Here is a 7,488-nt window from a genome sequence, read left to right as displayed (position 1 = left end):
TAAGCTGATAAAAATACACTTTGACATCATGGAAGCAACCACAGCCAATGGAGACAACTGCCTGTGGAAATTGGATGGGGACTAGTGATCCACAGAGAGCACTGGTATTTTCATTGTCCCGGACCCTCGGTTTCATGTTCCCTAAAATTATCTGGACACTCCTGGTCAATTTTGCACAGGTCCACTGTGCCGCACAGCTGCTGGTCAGCCACCCCACACTGCTTTTTACATATAGTAACTTTTTGTAACAAACTAAGTAGAATTTTATCCATCAAAAAGCTACCACACAGAAGGAAAAAAATGCAACTTTCAGAGGAAGATGAAGAAGGTATTTGTTCCAATGCACTGCTGCACTGGTAAAACTAGGTTAAGATTCAGCTTACTTCTCAGATCATACACTGCAGCAAAATCAGAGGGAATTTCTGTCTGCCAGGGTCTAGTCACAGAGACAGATAGAGATCCTGCAGTCTGGGTTCCTTCTAATTGTTCTGTCATCCCGAACATTTGTGTGAACATTAACAGAGGAAAAAAAGACACTATTTAAGTATGGATAAGGCTGAGATCTGAAATAAAAAGCAAACTTATTCCCCAGCTGACTGTTTCCAACATTCTTTTCTTTGTGTCTATGAATTTCAATATTCTGCTAAGTACAACTATGCTGTGCTATGATAATAGAGGCTTTCAACATACCAAGGACTAGAACATGAGCTGAGACCCCATGTTTTATGATGCTATTTCCCTAGGAAGCCAGCTTACTTCACCTCATCTAGCCCCAGCTTTAGCAACAGAAGGAAATATTAAGAGTTCTATCATTGCCTGAGAGGTGAAATACATCTTTGAAGTTTCCATAAAGGCGGCAATGGAAATATTATAAAAACTTCACCAGGGAATTAAAAACACATTCTATATTTGTTTTTCAGGTTTAAGAGTAAATGCCTGACAGTCTATTCCGAAAATAACTTTCAATAAAACATTATCATGCAATGGTTTCAAATACAATTGGAAAATCATTACTTACAAATCTTAATTTGTAAAGCAAAAAACATGTGATATAAAAACAAGGAAGAAGAGCCAGATCTAAAATTAAATTATTTAACCACGGTCTTTCTTATTTGACATCCTAATAAATAAAATTCTTTTGACCAAGATGTGCGCTAAGGTCCTTTGTGACACTTACGATGCAGCATGGGTAATTGGTATCCTGAATCCATAGCTTAACGCCATTAAAATTAGTACCTATTTTTCAATTTCTAGCAAAACGTCAGTGTTTCAAAATTAGAATAACAAACATTTGCTGTCATAACATAAGGGCCATGAGGGTGAAAACATTTTTATATTTCCCAGTGATAAAGATGAGCACCCAAACAGCTCATGATACAAAGTACATGCTCAACAACTATTTCATAGATAAAGAAAATAATAATTATTTTCAGAAGTAAAAATGCCAAAGAGATAGCACTTTTAGAATGCCTGTGCTTGCCAACCCATTATTTTTTCCACTTTGTAAAATAAATCTTGACCATTTCTTTTAAATGATTTTTATTGTGTTTATATTGCATAGCATCATGGTTCTCCTTACACTGGTGACCTGCTATTAGGGGTTGTGTCCCTACAGATTCATATGTTGAAGTCGGACCCCCCAGCGCTTCAGAACGCGACCTTATTTGAAGATAGGGCCTTCACAGAAGCAACCCAGGCGGACTCTCGCTGGGGTGGGCTTTGACCTAATGTGGTTGGTGTCCTCATAAAAAGTACACAGGTGCATAGAGAGAGAATGACGTGTGAAAATGAAGGCAGAGATCACGGTGACGTCTGTACAAGTGAAGGAACACCAAAGATTGTCAGAAAACGGCCAGATCTAAGGGAGAGGCATGAAATAGATCCTTCCTCACAGCACTCGGAAAGAACCAGCCCTGCTGACACCTTGATCTTGCACTTTTTACTCAAGAACCGTGAGACAATAAGTCTCTGTTGTGTAAGCCATTCAGTTTGCGGTACTTTGTTATAGCAGACATAGCAAATTGATATATATCTGTATAAGATTTGTTTGGTGGTTATTTTACAGGAAATACAGTAATTATTCATAGCATGCCAGACATATTACACTATTTTTAATGAGAAAATATATTTTATTTAAAAACACTGTTATCCTTATCAAAATAAAGCTTATAAATTGGATTTTCTTCCATATTCATCATTTTTTTCTACCCTGGAAAGTTCTCCAGTTAATTTTTGAGAACTTTAATGAATAAATATAATACTTTGCCTCTCAAAGAATACTTGCTTATACATCAAATTTACACACGTAAGTGAAGATATACTTTAAGAACACTTTAAAAATTATCTGTTTAGTTTTGGAAGTCTAGCTACTAAGTAGAAAGCTTGCTTGTGAGTTCAATTTTTTCAAAATTACACTTAGCCAAATACAGAATAAGAATGTTCTGCAAACTAGCAAAAAAATGACATTGAAATAAATATAAAATAAAATATAATAAGTATAAAAATAAATATATCTTACATTTATAAAGAATTTTTCAATTAAAAAATGTTGTATAAGTCCTTCAATTGTCACAACAACTCTGGGGGGCAATTCTTAGGCATTATTTTTATCAATTGACCAAGACCTGGAGGAACTAGACAACTGTGTACAGAACAGAGTTTTGAAAGAAGGTAAAATGCAAACAATGTCCTCTTTTTGTGATTATTATTATATATATGCTGCTATTGTGCATGTGTCCTCTATGAAAATATTAACACTAGTGCTTTAAATCTAACCCCACCCTAAAGTTTTTCAATGGGACTTGGCAGAGAAACGTGTCTTCACTTCTAGCTTTGTTTAAATTTTAGGCTTTCAAATTAACTACAATTTGAAAATGTTTGCTTACTTTGCTCAAAGGTCTCACAAGCTCAATGCAATCTTTTTAAAACACAAACTCTTAACTTTCTGTCTTCCTTTGTGTCTCTGCTGTGCAATGCTTCAATAATGTTATTAAACTTATAAAATATCACTTTTTTAACGACTCATCTTTTTTTGTTCGTGGGCTAGATATCTCACCCATGCTCAGCAAAACTTGCCTACATCTGTGGCTCTGATTACTCATAATTTAAATGTCAAATCCAGGGCATGTAACTACCTTAAGATAAAGTGAGTTTAAAATGAGTCTGTCCACTTATAAAGTTGAAGTAAATAATTAAATTACATGCTTTCAGAAATTTTATTTTTAAATAGTTTATTATCTTTGTAATCACTCTTCTTTTCTCATTAGTAACTATGAGAAATATTTGGAAATCCAATTCAAAATGCCTATCATACTTCATAGTAAGTATTCATTGTTCAAAAGCATTTTTAAACATATGTTTTCATTTGTTATTCAAAGATTTGAAATATTGCTAATATTTGCCTTTTAGGTGGGATTATTTAATACTTACATGCAGAACTGCATGTAAAGGACAATTTAATGGTTTTGGTAATGTTTTGTATAATGTAATCTTTCTCTAGTAATAAAAATTTGAATTTCCTTTCACCTCAATTGAAATGAAAAGCTAATTCTCCAAAGTTGATTCGATTCAGAGCATGTTTTATGATGACCTCCCGCAGTAAGTGAATGTACTAACGAAAATGGAAAACTCTAGAATGCCCAGATATGGTCCTCTATCCTGGGGAATAGTAATTTTTTGCCAAAATCAAAAGCATATAAATGATATATTATGCAAAAGTTCACACTCAGTCACTGATGCAATGTAACTGTAACTGGCTATCAACTCGCTATTTCAGTGACGAAGCAGTATCTGTGGACAAACTTGTAGAGTTATTATAATTTAAATGGCTACTAAATACCCAAATGTACTTTATGGTGAGTAGTCTGCTAAGAAAACCTCCTCTATAGCTCGGGGTCTTTCTCCGCACTGCCCCCCATGGCATTAGTAATTCTGGCCGCAACTGACCAGCAAACTCACTGCCACGTTGACGTAACCCTTTAGATTATCGTGTGGTTATCATACCTTCGTCTTCATTTTACCTGATAGTTCATCGTTGAAAAGCAGAAAGACCTTAGAACTCCCTTCTTCTTCTCTTCATTTTTTGTTTTCTTTACTTTTTCTTTCCTGACATTATTAATGCCTCATGTACAAGGAAGTTAGTTTACAGTTAACAGTAAACACAGGAATACATCTATTAGAGATCAGTGTAGAAACAGAATAAAAAACATAAGTGAAAAAAGTATTGGTTCATGCTCCACAGGATACCGTTTTTGGGTTTTGTTTCTTCTTTCAGTATTGGCAGATGCAATCACATTTCAAAACTTCGCAATTGCAAACTCTTCTTAAAACTGTCCTGAATAGATGATGTCTTACAGTTTTAGTGATTACTATAAATTTATTGAAGTAAATGAAGACATTTTCTACCAAAGAATAATATTTAATTAGGAGTCCTTTGCTCTGGGAATATTCCCAATTCACTGCAAGGGGAATTTCCTGCCTTCAAAATGTAATACTGTTTTGATTTTCAGCAAGCTAGTTGCTCTCATACTAATGTTAATGCATTTGAGATGACTTTTGCACATGGAAAATCAATACAAAGTGTAAATGCATTTCAAAAAGAAGCCTACAAGAATACTCTGTACCATGTAAAAGGTATCTAAGACACTGTAGAAAGATTAAAATATGTCAACTATTAATGTGTTGTCCTGCATAAAATAGGCATTCATAGTCTTGTTCTTGTTAATAACATTGCTAATTAAATATTACAATATTTCTTTGAATGTTACAGAATTGGTATACAATATATATATTTTACAAATCAAAAGGCTTTCAAAGCACAAACTACAAACCTACTTGGTAGAAAAACAAAAAATCGTTACCTTGAGCTAAAACTCAGGGCTCACAGTTGCTGCTCCTGAGTTATTTTCTTATGCGCCTTTCCTAGCACTGTGCAGTGCTGGTATCTGTTTGCTACCCTCTGCATTCAATGCATATTAAGAAAACCTAAGTTACAGTCTTTGTTCAAGAAACTTTTTTTTTTAAATAACATCACATAAACATGGATGTTACATAACTGCAAATGTTTGGATAAATAATATACTTTGAATCAGTTAAAAAGTCACACAGATTATTCTTAGCTTTACTCACTGCCTTTAATGTCATTTCAGCCAATTAAAAACATTAAGGTTATATTTCAATTAAGTCACAAGATGTCACGATTGATGAAAATTTTATTTTAAAATAAATTGAACTGTATTTAAGATGCACTAAAATTTTGTAGTAAAAATGCTGTGCCTCCATTTGATAGAAAATAATTTTAACTACTTGTCAGTTCACATTTTCTATGATGTTTTAACATATATTAGTTACAAATAAAATTAGATAGAGACAACATGTAAGTTAGAATTTATTACAAAATAGATATTAATATTCAAGTCATATAGGTCTTAATGAAATTTTTTTAAAAAGTTATTGACTTTCAGAAACATGGAATCTTTTCATTAATGATAAAGCAACATGGGAAGGGCTGTTCATAGGAAATGCCTGGAGAGAATATACAGATGGTGTGATCTCATTTCAATCATATTTCGTGAGAGCCTGGAATAGCATTAGAATCAGATACACGCAGATCTACCAGAAAGAAGGCAGGGAGAGGCACAGACATGATTAGCCCTTGAAATTGTTAAAAGATAATTGCAAGAAATTTACAAAAGTTTGAAACGGGTCTTGAAATATCATATCTTCATTCGCATTTTAAACGGAAATCTCGTATTCCTCCCTAACCATCCCCATTAAAGAGAACTACTTACTTCTCAGAAAGAAAGCAGGCTGTGGGCTGCACAGCTGTGTTTTAATGTAAACTGGAAGGAAAGGAAGGACTAGATGACCTCTCGAAGTTGCTAGCTAAACTAAAAATTCAGCTCAACTCTGAAAAAAATAAATTTTTACAGTTTGCATCTTGTTAGCATAATTGAGTTTCTTCTTTATTCCAGATAAGCAACAGAGCGCCTCTCTCTCTTTTTCCGTCAATGAGTTTCAGAACTTAAAAGTTCCTGTTTTATTGCTTATTAAATGTTTGTCAAATGAGGAGCTTGCTCTGGCCTGTTAATTGGTCCAGCTTCCCATATTCTGTCACATTGACTCGGCCAGAAATGCAGCAAAATAAAGATCTTCTAATTAGTCGTGTGGGTCTGTTATAACTGACTTCACAGTGCAAATGTGCACAGAAAACATTGTAAATGCTTTCATTTTCTTTTCCTTTTTCTAAAATCTTAGCTTTAAAACCTACGCTTAATAGTCATCAGTGGCAAAAAAATGTACAGTAATTTTATAAAGTTTTGCCTAATTGGTGAGATTAAATACATATAGGGTAGAACTGAGGAGAATTTATATGATCTAGAAAAGATAGTGACTTAAGCAGAATTACATGAAGATATAACCTCCTAAAAACATAGCTACGTAAGGTGAATTCAAAAGCAATTCATTAGGTAGGTGAAAAGAAAGGAAATAAAAAGCACTCCTAAGACCTTTGCAGACAATAATAATGATAACATTGGAGAAAATTTTAATAACGCATCTAATCTTCGACACTTCTCTGCAAAGGTACGGTGAAATTGATGCTAATGCAGCAGAATGAAATGTGACCCAAAGATCCCTCCATTCAATTTTCTCTGGCCAGTGTTTACAGCTTCTCCGGGAGAGAGCTTCCCAAAACTCTGGTCTCGGGGAGCTAGTGACACAATCATGGTGGGCATCAGTGTGTTGGAGAATCTAATTTTTTATAAATAATTTATTTTATTTGAAATAAAAGTGTCTTTCTATTTTTCTTCTAGATTAAACAAGGCATGTAATCTGCCACGCCTTTCTAAAACTGGAACAACTATCGCTGGTATGCCTGTTTGCCTGCAGGTGAGGCACTCTCCCCTGAATATTATCATTTAATGTTTAGTATTACTCACAGTTGACTTACGTGAACACTGAAAATCAGAGAGGACAAGTTACTTATACAAGGTCACACTGTGTAGAAGTGATACTTGCATCTACTCCTATGTCAGCCAAACTGTGGTAATGAAAGCTCATTATATCACTGAGAACTTACTATAAGCCAGGTGCTGTTCTAAGAACTTTATACACATAAACACATTAATTCTCCAGTGAGGCGGGAAATATTATTGCCTCCATGTCATTAGTGAGAAACTGAGACACATAAACATAGTAAGTTGCCCACCACTGTACATCTAGTAGGAGATAGAGCCAAGATATGAACGTAGGCAGCCGAGCTAAAGACTCATGTTGGAGCCAACCTTGCTTTACAGTCACTTGTTTCTTTTGTTGTTGGTTGGTTTGTTTTTTACAACCTTAGGACTGTGGCATGATTGAAAATTTAAACTTATTGGAGCTGTAAAACCCTTCTTTTCAGGTATATTTGGTAGTATTACAGGTAGAACTATTTATGTGGTATAACTTAAGGTGTTCTTGATCGACCCATTCAAAACATATAAATCAAGC

Source organism: Desmodus rotundus, chromosome 2 (genome assembly GCF_022682495.2).
Source record: "Desmodus rotundus isolate HL8 chromosome 2, HLdesRot8A.1, whole genome shotgun sequence".
Classification (NCBI taxonomy): Eukaryota; Metazoa; Chordata; class Mammalia; order Chiroptera; family Phyllostomidae; genus Desmodus; species Desmodus rotundus.
Note: the sequence above shows the minus strand (reverse complement) of the source record.